Source organism: Onychomys torridus, chromosome 2, assembly GCF_903995425.1.
Source record: "Onychomys torridus chromosome 2, mOncTor1.1, whole genome shotgun sequence".
Lineage (NCBI taxonomy): Eukaryota > Metazoa > Chordata > Mammalia > Rodentia > Cricetidae > Onychomys > Onychomys torridus.
Window position 1 is genome coordinate 127554672 of NC_050444.1, and position 13229 is coordinate 127567900.

Sequence of the window (13229 nt, forward strand, 5' to 3'; positions counted from 1 at the left end):
ATCATGTCTGCCCTGAGGAAGATGCATATGTTTTCAAGAAAATGTATCAGGAGACAGGGTCAAGGACATGATAGAAACGTAGCATATGGTGGGGCAGAATCAGTTTATCATAGCAGGTGTCAATGGGGGCTATTCTTGAAAGAGTAGTAGAATTTTAGGAAACAAAGGAAATAGTATAAAGAACATCTGCATGTGTGGTTTTTAGTTGGGAAAACTAGAGGCTATTTAGTGGTGTACTCACAGTTTGTCAGATCTTCAGAGTCTGAATCTAACAGTTCTCACTGCTGTTCTGATGCTCTTGGCATTGAAACAACTGCACTGATTCCCTTAATAAAACAGGAAATTATACTAAATGTTTCTTCATAATTTATAATGTGCCCATTGCCAGTATTGTGGAGGTAGCTTTGTGGATTTCTGGGGACCTCCCTAGCACTTTGCTTCTTCCTATTCTCATGTGGTCTTCATTTATCATGGTCTCTTATTCCTTGTTCTCCCTCTCTGTTCTTGATCCAACTGGGATCTCTTGCTGCCCTAAGCTCTCTTTCCCTCAAACCTGGCCCTTCATTACCACCCCCATCATGTCCACTTTGCTCATGTAGATCTCATCCATTTCTCTGTCATTGGGTGATCCCTGGGTCTTTCTTAGGACCCTGTTTTCTAGGTAGCCTCTCTGGAGTTGTTAGTAGCAGTCTAGTCATCTTTGTTTTACATCTAGTATCCACCTATGTGTGAATACATACCATATTTGTCTTTCTGAGTCTGGGTTACCTCACTCAGGATGATTTTTTCTAGATCCATCCATTTGCCTGCAAACCTCATGATGTCATTATTTTTCTCTGCTGAGTAGTACTCCATTGTGTATATGGACCATATTTTCTTTATTCATTCTTCAGTTGAAGGGCATCTAGGATGTTTTCAGGTTCTGGCTATTACAAACAATGCTGATATGAACATAGCTGAGCAAATGCCCTTGTGGTATGATTGAGCATTCCTTGGGTATATGCCCAAGAGTGCTACATCTGGGTCTTGGGGGAGATGGATTTCCAATTTTCTAAGGAAGCACCATATTGATTTCCAAAATGGCTATACAAGCTTGCATTCCCACCAGCAGTGGAGGAGAGTTCCCCTTGCTCCACATCCTCTCCAGCATAAGCTGTCTTCTGTGTTTTTGATCTTAGCCATTCTGACAGGTGTAAGGTGGTATCTCAGAGTTGTTTTGATTTGCATTTCCTGGATAATTAGGGATGTTGAACAATTCCTTAAATGTCTTTCAGCCATTTGAACTTCCTCTGTGGAGAATTCTCTGTTTAGTTCTATAGCCCATTTCTTAATTGGACTGTTGGGCATTTTGATGTCTAATTTCTTGAGTTCTTTAAATATTCTGGATATCAGCCCTCTGTCAGATGTGGGGTTGTTGAAGACCTTTTCCCATTCTATAGGCTGTCACTTTGTCTTGTTGACCGTGTCCTTTGCTCTACAAAAGCTTCTCAGTTTCAACAGGTCCCATTAATTGATTATTTCTCTCAGTGTCTGTGCTACTGGTGTTATATTTAGCAAGTGATTGCTCACAGCAGTGAGAATGTGACTATGACATGTGTCATGGGACAGAAAAGAGAGCAAACTACCTCAGTGCAGTCACCGATAACTTACCTCAACAACATCTTCTGGCCATGAATTAAGAACTGCAGCAATATGCTCTTTGTCATGGATACTTATAAAGGGGCCTCTGGAAAGAAAAAAAAGTTTTATTTACTTCAAAACTGTCAAATGACCATGAACATTAGTAAAAACATAAATCTATAACTATACCTCCATTTTTATTACATTACTGAAAAGACATTTCCTTAACTAATGGCAGAAATCCTTAAGTAGGAGGCTGGGAACGTAGCTTGATTGGACGAGTGCCTGTTTGTTATGCATGAAGCCCTGGTCTTGATCTCAAACATCACACAAAACTGGACATGGCACTGGGGGACCAGGGCGGAGGTAGAAGTAGATGGATCCCTGAAGCTCATTGGCCAGTCACCCTAGCCAAATCGGTGAGCTTTAGACTCAATGAAAGACTCTTCTTAAAGGATAAAATAAAGAGTAATTAAGGAAGATTACCAAAATTGACCTCTGGACCCAGGAAGTATGTACAGACATGTTTATTTTATCCCATAGGCCTCTCCTCTTCTCCCAATACTTATTTTAACTAATACATGTTTGTGAGTATACAACTATCACTGCTCAAGTGAAATTGAAACTTGAAATGGAAGCCTTGCTCATGAACAGGAAGAGCATATTGGCTTCTTCTATTTTAATCATTTTCTTCCCAGCAGTTCTAAGTGTGTCTTGGAAGGCATGGCCTCTGGGGACCCCAGGACTACAGCTTCCCAGATGATTACAGAGGGGGCTCATTTCTCTCTCCTGTTCCATTTCCCTTAGGTTTGTTGTTAATTTCCTCTCTTAGGGGAAGTCCTTGGGGGACAGTGTACTGAGAGACATGTGGGCTTGTTATTATGACATACTTAGGTCTCCTTTTCAAACCAGAAATGTCTCCTCTTCCTTAGCAACTGGGGAACTCTACCCATAACAGTCTCTTGCCAGTAGATTGCTTTGATATTCTCTCTGACCACACCCATCACTCCCTAACAGTAGCAGAGAAGTTATGATTCGGTTTTAATCACCGTTTTCAAATGACTATTGCTGTGGCTTAGATAGTGATGGCGCCTTCTAAAGTCATGTGGAAATGAAATCCTCATTGTAACAACATTCAGCAGGTTGGCCATTGGGAGACAAGTTTATTGTGAGACCGTTGTCCTAATGTTTTGGATTAGCACTTTAATAAAATGGCTTGAAGTTGAAAGAAACATCTTGTGGCCCTTCCATCTTGTCAGGACACAGTGTTCTGATCTGTTGAAGGATCCATCAAAAAGGTTCCATCTTGGAAGCAGACAAGAGCATTTATCTGATACAGTCTAGTAAGACTCCTTAAAATTGGATTTTACAGCATCTAGATCTATGAGAAATAAATTTTTATTAGTTTATAAGTTATCCAGTCTCTGTTATTTTGATATAATAGCACTAATATAACAAGAAAACTGAATCTAGATTTGATTCAACTAAGTTATTCAAGTAGATGAGTTAATCAATATGACTACACCCACTTTATATATAAGGTAATTGAGACTCAAATACAATAAGAAATACATAATAATGACAGAGTAAGAGGCTTCCAAAGATGCTCATATCCTACACAGAGTCCTTGAGTCTGTTACTTTACATAGCAAAAAGGACTCTGCAGATGCAATTACAGTCAGGATTTTTAAATGAGAAGATTATACTAGATCATACAAGTGACCCATTACAATGACAATTGTCCCTATGAGAAGGATATTAGAGAGTTAATTCAGATGGAACATTATGTTGTATAGTAGGGCCAATCCTGCATGTCTGTTCCTCTAGGACTCACTTTGTTTTAAGGAAATAAACTGAGCACTTTCTAATTTCCCCTAAACATGGACATTCAGTTAGTTTTACGGACAACCTTGATAACAAGAGGAAAGGAATGGTTGCTGTATTCTTTTTGTCTTTCTCCTTGAAATTGTCATCACAAGTGGTTCTGGACACAAGTTGTAGGCCATGCTATTGGCAGTTGGGCAAGGTTTTGTCAAAGGATGACTCAGAATGTCATAGAGTGCTAGGAATTAGACTTATCTAATGCAGTGAGTATAAACTAAAAGGTAAGATGAGTTCTCTATTGTTAATGCAACTTTGAGGTTTGTACATTTTTTTTCATTTGTTTTGTAGGACAATTTAAGAGGTTTTTCTCTGATGGTAAATGCTGTTAGAGAGAAATTCCTTTTGGGGTCTTTTGCATTGACTTGATAGTGCAGTGTGATGTTTGGAATTTATAGAACCTCAGGATGAGATTCACTTAGTTATGAAGTATGTCATTTGTGAGTTTATCCAGCTAGCATTTTGTACTGTTGCCTGTCTATATATGAACAACTGTGAGTTATTTGGGGATATATATGTAATCAAGGTTTAACAGCTACTACTTTTATAAGCAGAGATTTATAAAAACAGATAAACTAAAATGCAGTGTCAAATATTATAATCCATTATTACTGACATGCTTAGAGGGTACAAAGAAAAAGTAAGTTAGTGCTATCTGAGCAACTGGGAGGTTTCCAAAACACTCATCTGAACTGGAGCTGAAGGAGATGGGAGGACATTAGATCTCAAAACATTCTATGTGAAGGAAATATCAGAAGGGAAGATGTGAAAACTTAGTTTTCTTGTGTGGCAAAATGCAGGTAATCTAAAACATGAGATCAGAGTCAGAAAATTTTAGGAATTGAGAATTAAGACTATTCAACAAGGTGGAAGTCAGTCGTTGAGGTGTTTCAAAGTCATCATGGTGGTGGAACACTTACAGCAAGACGGTTACAGGCCAAACACTGTCTGTTCTCACAAGGTTACTCCCTTATACAATAGTCAAATATGGAGGGGGGAGGGGGGAGGAGGGAGGGGGAGGGGGGAGGGGGAGGGGGGAGGGGGGAGGGGGAGGGGGAGGGGGAGGGGGAGGGGGGAGGGGGAGGGGGAGGGGGGAGGGGAGGGGGAGGGGAGGGGGAGGGGGGAGGGGGAGGGGGGAGGGAATACAAACATAATTGTGTAAGATGAACCAAGTACAACTCACATTTTAAAATTCGCTGTGAGAATGTAAGAAGATGTTGAGAAATAAAAATGAAAATGACAAGCACATTTGGGTCGCTCCAGTAATGAAGAGCCAATACTTCATCACAGTTACTTCCCACATTTTTGTTATGATGAAGTGTATCCCAAGCCAATTTGGTTACCTTGGACTTTTAAAAGACATGGCTACAAAATGGGGAACTTTGAAACAACAAAAAGAATGTATTCTTTCTTGGTTCTGGAAGCCAGAAGTCTGGAATCAAGGCATCTGTAGAGTTGTACTGGTCTTGAAGGCCTCTATAACAGGAATTCCTTAGCCTCCTTGACTCTGCGGCCACACCTCTAGCTTCTGCTTTTACTCTGACATCATTTCCATATATGTATGGGTGCTTGTTGGATTTGGGACCTGTGGCATAATCTCAACAGATCTCATTTTGGAGTTTTAATCTAATTACATCTATAGGAATTCTTTGCAAATAAGGTAATATTTATAAGTACAAGGATTTGATTGCAGACATAAATTGTAGTGATCATAATTCACATTCTACATAATAATATCTAAAATCTCTTTTACTCAGAAAGCAAATCTTATTTCTTATCACAAGTCATTAAAGACACTATGCTATCTTCTTTTCCATTTTCATTTGGCTTTATTTTAATCTTTATAAAATAATACACTTTTCACTCTGTGTATGGCTTCAGATATACAAATATACTTTTATGAAAATTGTTCTTAAATTTGTACTTTAATATTAATATTATATTCTAGAAACTGTAACTTTGGAACAAAATCTAGCTTTGCTTCAGTCTATTACTTATCACTACCTTTTATTAGGCATTAAGGGCTTGGTTTTGCCCCTCCATTTTAGTAAACACAACAGTGTTCCTTTCTCATTTCCCATGCTCAGGTAGCATGGGTCAATTTCATGCTATCTTCTAAAACTTTATTTTGGGCACCAGCTGAAGAAATTCATACCATTTTGTCAGTATACCATTTGACAAACAAGGATCCTCAGTTACCACAGTGGGAAGAAACAATGCTTTAGAGTCTCATACAACAATTAGGTGCTACAGTACAGAAGTGTCTTCATCATTCATAAGTTATTGGCTAGAAATAATCACATTACCCCACCAGAATGCAAAGGTAGTGTAGAAGTATGTCCAGAAGGAAAGGATAACTGGCTATAGACAGCAACCAAAATCTCAACCACGCAGCCACTGTTTTGTCATGGCAATATACCACACTTTAAGCCTGCTTCTGTGCAGGGATGATAACAAATTATTTATTTTTGACATAGCAAATAATGTTTCATTAAGGATTTCAATGAAACAGTTTATTCCCATAGGTATTTTACATGACATACCCAAAAGAAGGCTTGTTTCAACTGTGTGTGTATGTGTGTGTGTGTGTGTTCATTATATGTAATATGTATATATATATATATATATATATATATATATATATATATATATATTTCAACTTTGTAGAGGCTGTTATATTTGATATTATTTGGTTATATCAGCACCCACAATATATGTCAATATTGTTTTCCCATTACACATGTATGTGTATTATATGTTATATATATATATTTATCAATTGAACTTAGAAGACAGTGAGCACTTATACCAAAAATGATGCTAAGGGTTAAGGCTCTAACAGTGGACCCCTAGTTTAAGGTAGGAAACCTGATCTTGGGGATCAAGTAGTTTCTGTAGATTCTGACAGAGAGTGTAAGCAACACCAGACAGAGATGGGGCTAACAAGAAAGTCACTGTCATACTAAGAATGGAGTACGAGCTGGGTGGTGGTGGCGCATGCTTTTAATCCTAGCATTTGGGAAGCAGAGCCAGGCAGATCTCTGTGAGTTCAAGGCCAGCCTAGTCTCCAAAGAGAGTTCCAGGAAAGGCACAAAGCTACACAGGGAAACCCTGTCTTGAAAAACAAAAACAAAAAACAAACAAACAAACAAAATAATGGGGTACATATTTCCACAGTCCTTTAATGTGTGAAAAAAAAATAGATGTTTGTTATGCTTTTAGGGATATTTTTCAGATTATTTTACTATTCAATATATGTCTCATTGACTTGGTATATTAGTGTCATAGAATAGTGTGAGAACACCTGGATCATATACAGTTATATTCATACTCTGATTCTATCATAATTAGCTATGCAGATTTGGGCAAGTAAGGTATCCTCTCTGAATTTGTTTTTCCATTTGCAATTAGAAAGAAAGAAAAAGTTCTTTAGTCATGAGAATTAAGTAACAATAAATACTCTTGATAAGTAGGGTAATTCTGTAAAACGATATATGTATGCTTGTGTGTTTGTGTGCTTGTGGGTGCGCACATGGGTGTGCATGTGATTGTGAAGGCCAAAGACCAACACTGTGTACGTTCTTCAATTTTCTCCATCTTATTTCACATAACTTGCAGCTAATAAATTAGGTAAGCTAGCTGGCCAGGGAGCTCCAGCAGTCCTCCTTTTTCCATTCTTCCAGTATTGTGGCTGCAGATACACTCCACCTCACTGACTTTGTTCAGGGGCGCTGAGGATTCAAACACAGGATTTTTATGCAGCAGGCATTTTACCAAGTAAGTCATCTTTCCAGCCTTATCACTAGAACATTTATATCTTTCCCTTCCCATAAGTCAAGTCCATCAGGTGCTGTCATATCTCTTGAAGGCAACTGGATTGAGATTCTCTATCATTCATTCATCCATCCATCCATCCATCCATCCATCCATCCATCCATCCCTTCATTCATCCACCATCTAGCTATCTCTATCTCTGTTTTTCACTCTCTGCCTCCCTCTTTTTCTCCCTCCTCCCTCTACATTCCCTCACTTTATTCTCTTTCCTTCTCTCCTCCCCTCTATCTTTCTTTCCCTCATCCTCCTTCCCCTCTATTTTTCTTCCTACTTCCTGTTCCTCCTTCAGGTGCTATGTTGGTGCTTATTACATAACATGTATACCAGGTGCTACAGTGATGCTTGGTATATAACATGTATATTTAAGTTTTTATAGTGGTGCTTGGTACATAATTAGACCCATGTGTTTGCTTTCATCATTAGCATTACCACCACCTGTGTTTAAATATAAATATCTCGTATATATCATTCCTGTCAGCAAATTAATATATTTATGTTTTTTCAAGTTTTTCCACATTCTCAACAAATATTATTATAGAAGGGACAAGAAAAGATAATGTGAGTAATACAAGTATTATTGTAGCCATTCTAATTGGTATTGAAATGATAGCTCATTATGGTTTGATTTTCATTTCTCTGATGATTAGGATATTGAGCATCTTGTCATGATCTCATTATCCATTTAGTATCTTATTTAGAGAAATGTCTGTATAAGGTTTTGACCTATTTTTAATTGTGTTGGCTTTTAATATTTTTTAATTTATGTATGTTGGTTTGAATAAGAATGACTCCTTATGGCTCATATATTTGAATGCTTAGTCATCAGGGAGTGGCACTATTTTAGAATGATTAGGAGGCATAGACTTATTGGAGTAGATGTAGCCTTGTTGGAGGAAGTGTGTCACTCGGGACTGGGCTTTGGGCTGCCTGGGTAGGAGTCTGTGACCTGGGAGGCGGAGATGCTGCTCAGCTGGCTGAAGAAGCAGGCTTCCCCGAGGTCGCTCGCATGGTCAGAGAGAGCCATGGAGAGACAAGGAGCCCTGAGAACCAGAACTGGCCTCCCCGCTGCTCCCCTCTCCCCAGTTCTGTGAGGACTGTGGTGCCCACTTTGAGGACTCCAACCACCGTACATCTACTGCTCACTTGCTGTCGCTGTCCAGGGGTCCTCAGCCCTCCAACCTTCCCCTTGGGGTGCCCTCCTCCAGTCCTGGCTTTAGGCTGCTGCTGAGGGGTGGCTGGGAACCAGGAATGGGGCTGGGACCCCGGGGTGAAGGCCGTGCCAACCCTACTCCCACTATCCTCAAACGGGACCAGGAAGGACTGGGCTATAGATCTGCACCCCAGCCCAGAGTCACACATTTTCCAGCTCGGGATACCCGGGCTGTGTCTGGAAGAGAGAGAGTAACTCGAGTTGCCACACGGAGTCAGAGGGAGAACAGAAAGAGAAAAGAGAGGACAGAGCCTGGGAACAAGATCTGAGGCTGTACATAAACCTTGAATTCTGACTGACGCCGTCTGGCCTGTTACTTACTGGACTTGGAACCCTGACATGGGCTTGGACTTCTACTTCCCGGGTTCTGCCCAGATGCCAGACCCTCAGACCCTAGGCTCTGCTTTTAGAGAGAAGGGCTGAGAGTTGAGAGATAAACAAACTTCCTACACTGTGAAAAAAAAAAAAAGGTTGGGGATTTAGCTCAGTGGTAGAGTGCTTGCCTAGCAAGTGCAAGGCCCTGGGTTCAATCCTGAGCTCCAAAAAAATTTCAGGCCCAGGCTTTCTCTCTTTCTTTCTCTTCTGCTTGTGTATCAGTATTTAAAGCTCTCAGCTCCAGGGCCATGCTTACCTGCATGCTACCATGCTCCTTGCTACAAAGATAATGGACTAACTCTCCAAAACTGTAAACAAGCCCTCAAACAAGTACTTTATTTTGTAATAGTTGCTGTGGTCATGGTGTCTTCTCACAGCAATAGAAAATGACTAAGATAGTGTGTGTATGTGCCTGTGTACTACAGGTGTGCAGGTGCCTGCTGAAACTGGAAGATATCTGCTAAAATTGTATTTATAGACAGTTTTGAGCTACCTGATATGGATATTAGGAACTGAATTCTGGTCCTCTGCAAGAGCAGTAACACTCTTAACTGCTGAGTCATCTGTCTGTCCCAATTGGGTTTGTTTTGAGTTTTTAATTGTTTGAGAGTGTCATATTTTTAGATGATTAATTTTAGTAATTTTCAGTCTGATTCCTCTGTATCATAAAGTGTTTGGCACTCTTACCCACTAGAAAAATGGAAATTGAAACAGTCTTAAGATTTCATCTTATTCAATTTAGAATGGCTATGACCAAGAAAACAAATAATTATTAAGGCTGTCAAGAACATGGGGAAAATAGAGTCTTTATTCACTGTTGGTGGGAGTGTAAACTAGTGCAGTGCCTATTGAATTCGTGGAGATTCCTTCAAAAACTAACAATAATACTGCCATATGACTCAGCTATATCACTCCTGGACAAATAAACCATAGGACTCCATTTCCCAAATGGATATACTCTTGCTTCCATGTTCATTGATGCTCTATTCACAATATAGTGGAAATGGAACCAGCCTATGTGTCCATTTCTGCTTTGTTCAAATATTTGTGATGAAATTATTAGAAGTTTATGTCTAATACTCAAAATAACCTTGAAAAATATTTTAACATGGTAAATGTCCCCCATAGTTCTCAGTATGGGTCTCTGTTAGGGGAAGATTGTGAAACTTTGGGGAGACAGAGGTTTGCTAAAGGAATTAAGTCACTAGGGTGAGCTTTGAGTATTTATAATCTTGCTCTGCTTTATGTTTTCTTTCTTTCTTTTTTTTTTTTTTTTTTTGGTTTTTCGAGACAGGATTTCTCTGTGTAGCTTTGCGCCTTTCCTGGAACTCACTCTGTAGACCAGGCTGGCCTCAAACTCACAGAGATCCACCTGGCTCTGCCTCCTGAGTGCTGGGATTAAAGGCATGTGCCAACAACGCCTGTTTCTGCTTTATGTTTTCTCTCTGCTTCCTACTTGTGGTTAAGGATGTAAGCTCTCAGCTTCCTACTCCAGCACCATGCCGACTGCTTGCTGATAAACCTTTCCAGCATGATAGGATCTTATTCCTCTGGGAAGTTAAGCCAGAATGTACTGTTTGTTCTCTAATACGAAGAATGGGAGTGGAAGAAGGGTGTATTTTATCGTAGCAACAGAAGAGTAACTAACACACAGTTTCACAACTGTGGAAACCAGTATAATGATGATGAAGTGCTTTTAGAAGATTATATGGTTCAGTCAAGGTGTCCAAAAGAAGGTTGTATACTTAGAAAGCAGTAGATAAATACTATTATGTAAAGTTGAGTTTTATTCCCAGATTTCCATAATGTTTCAGTACACTTTTTCATCATACTTTTCCAAAGCTGACTAGGAAGCTCTTTTAAAAATATTGGTTAAACTGATTTCTTTCAATTTCTCAATGACAGAGGAATTGTATATCTGGAAATGCAAGAGGATATATTGATATAATTTAAGAAGCTAATGAACTATTTTTGTAATGTGGTTTTAATTTTTAAATAAAGAATTATAAAGTGAAATTAAATTATTTCTACATGAAAACCTTCATAAGATAAGAAATATATGGTAATTAAAATATTAGGTGAAGCTGACAACTTTGCACAGTTCTATGCTATATTCCTCTATATTAAGGATGTTAGATTTCTAAAGTGGGTGTTTCAGATATCTATTCTTAATTAGTGCTGTGTAATTGAAGTAACATAGACTCCTGCCTGCTCTTTTGGGTCTGCTTGGAATTCTTTTGTATTGTTTCCTTAATTTTCATTGACAATTTTATGTTCACCAAAACAGATATTGTTTTACTCTGTAATTATGGGGATCTCTATAGTATCTCCTCATCCTACCTCCTCTTAGTTCTAAATATAATGCATGAATGGAGGTAGATTGTCTTTGGTTTTGGTCCATAATTCTTTGTTCCCTTTGTGAAAATAGCCACATGTTAATAACCTTGAATATTTAGACTACTCATTGAAGGACAGATGGTATGTTAAATGATAAAAATCCACCATCAGAATAACTATGATTCTCGTTCTACTTTGGGTAAGAAAAGCAAAATAATTGACTCTAGAAATAGCCAGATGTTGATGGAAATCTTAATTGCAGCAGCATAGTTTTTCATTTTAAAAATGCAATAAACAATATATTGGAAATTATAAAATGATATTATTAAAATGACAAAAGCTACTGTTCATAACCTTATCAAAAATAACCAAGTTATGCCTGCTTCATTCATGAACCCATTGCAACTATGATTGCCTACATAAGGCCTATGTAAGATCAAGCCAGTAACCTTCTGGCATGGAGGGGAATGGGCTTATGATTGGCCATCCCAACTGAGAAATAATGGACAATTGATATCTTCTGGGAAAGGGAGAATCAGTTATTGAAGATGTGGCCTCTGGGAACTGAACCCAGGTCCTCTGGAATAGCAGCCAATGCTCTTAACTGCTGAGCTATCTGTCCTGCCTGGTTGGCAGTGGCACATGCCTTTAATCCCAGCATTCATGAGGCAGAGCCAGGCAAATCTCTGTGAGTTTCAGGACAGCCTGGTCTACAGAGTGAGATCCAGGACAGGAACCAAAACTACACAGAGAAACAAACAAACAAACAAACAAACCCCCCCCCCCAAACAAAAAGATGTGGCTTCTGGTAGGTCACCATACTCTAGTGGCCACTCACCCATAGGTATATGGCAGCATAAAGAAGGAGGAGGAGGAGGATAAGGAGGAGGAGGAGGAGGAGGAAGGAAGGAGGGGGAATGAGGAGAAGAAAGTGGATGAATAAGAAATGAAGTTGAGAAGGGGTAGGAAGATGGGAGAGTAGGTCTGGTAGAGGTTAGATTGAAGGATTATGAGATTAATATGATTAACATCTATTTTATGCATGTATAATATTCTCTTTCTTTGTTGCATCTTTGTTTGGTTTAGGAATCAGGGTAATTATAGCCTCATAGAAGGAGTTTGGTAATATTCCTTCTGCTTCTATTGTGTGGAACAATTTAAAGGGTATTGGTATTAAGTCTTCTTTGATGATCTGATAGAATTTTGCACTGAAACCAACTGGTCCTGGGCGTTTTTTGGTTGGGAGACTTTGTTTTCTCCTTTTTTTATTTATTATATTTGTGTTTTAATTTTACACATCAGCCATGGGTTCCCCTGTCCTCCCCCCATGTGACCTAGTCTGGTGATCAGATGGCCAAACACCCTAACAGTCGTGGTGGAACTCTCATCCAATAACTGATGGAAGTGGATGCAGAGCTCCTCGGCCAGGCCCCAGGTGGAGCTCCAGGAGTCCAATTGTAGAGAAAGAGGAGGGACTGTAAATGTGAATTGTTGAGACCAAGATTCGAAAAACACAGGGACAAATAGCCATCGAATGGAAGCACATGAATTATGAACCAAAGGCTATGGAGCCCCCAGCTAGAGCAGGACCTCTGGATAAGTGAGACAATTGAATGGCTTGAACTGTTTGGGAGGCACCCAGGCAGTGGGACCCAGACCTGTCCTTAGTGCATGAGCTGGCTGTTTGGAACCTTGGGCTTACACAGGGACGATTGGACCTGCCTGTACTGAATCCACTAGGTTTAAATGAATCCCCAGGGGAGTCTTGGCCCTGGAGGAGATGGGAATGGAGGGGAGGGGCTGGGGGCAAGGTGGGGCGGGGGGTGGGAGGGGGTAGGACAGGGAAACCCATGGCTGATGTGTAAAATTAAAACACAAATGTAGTAATAATAAAAGATTACATGAAAAATATTTTTAAATAGCCTAGTTACGTTATTATATTTTTCCTTTTTTCATAGTGTCCCATAAGTTT

General features: G+C 39.4%; 1 protein-coding gene and 1 pseudogene across 1 annotated transcript in view; both read left to right on the forward strand.

The window, feature by feature from the left end:
- Nucleotides 1–13229, forward strand: part of LOC118577112 (BEN domain-containing protein 5) — a 1024598-nt gene that overhangs the window by 282399 nt on the left and 728970 nt on the right. The gene's annotated exons all lie outside the window — the stretch shown is intronic.
- On the forward strand, nucleotides 6470–8840 carry LOC118577383 (annotated as a pseudogene).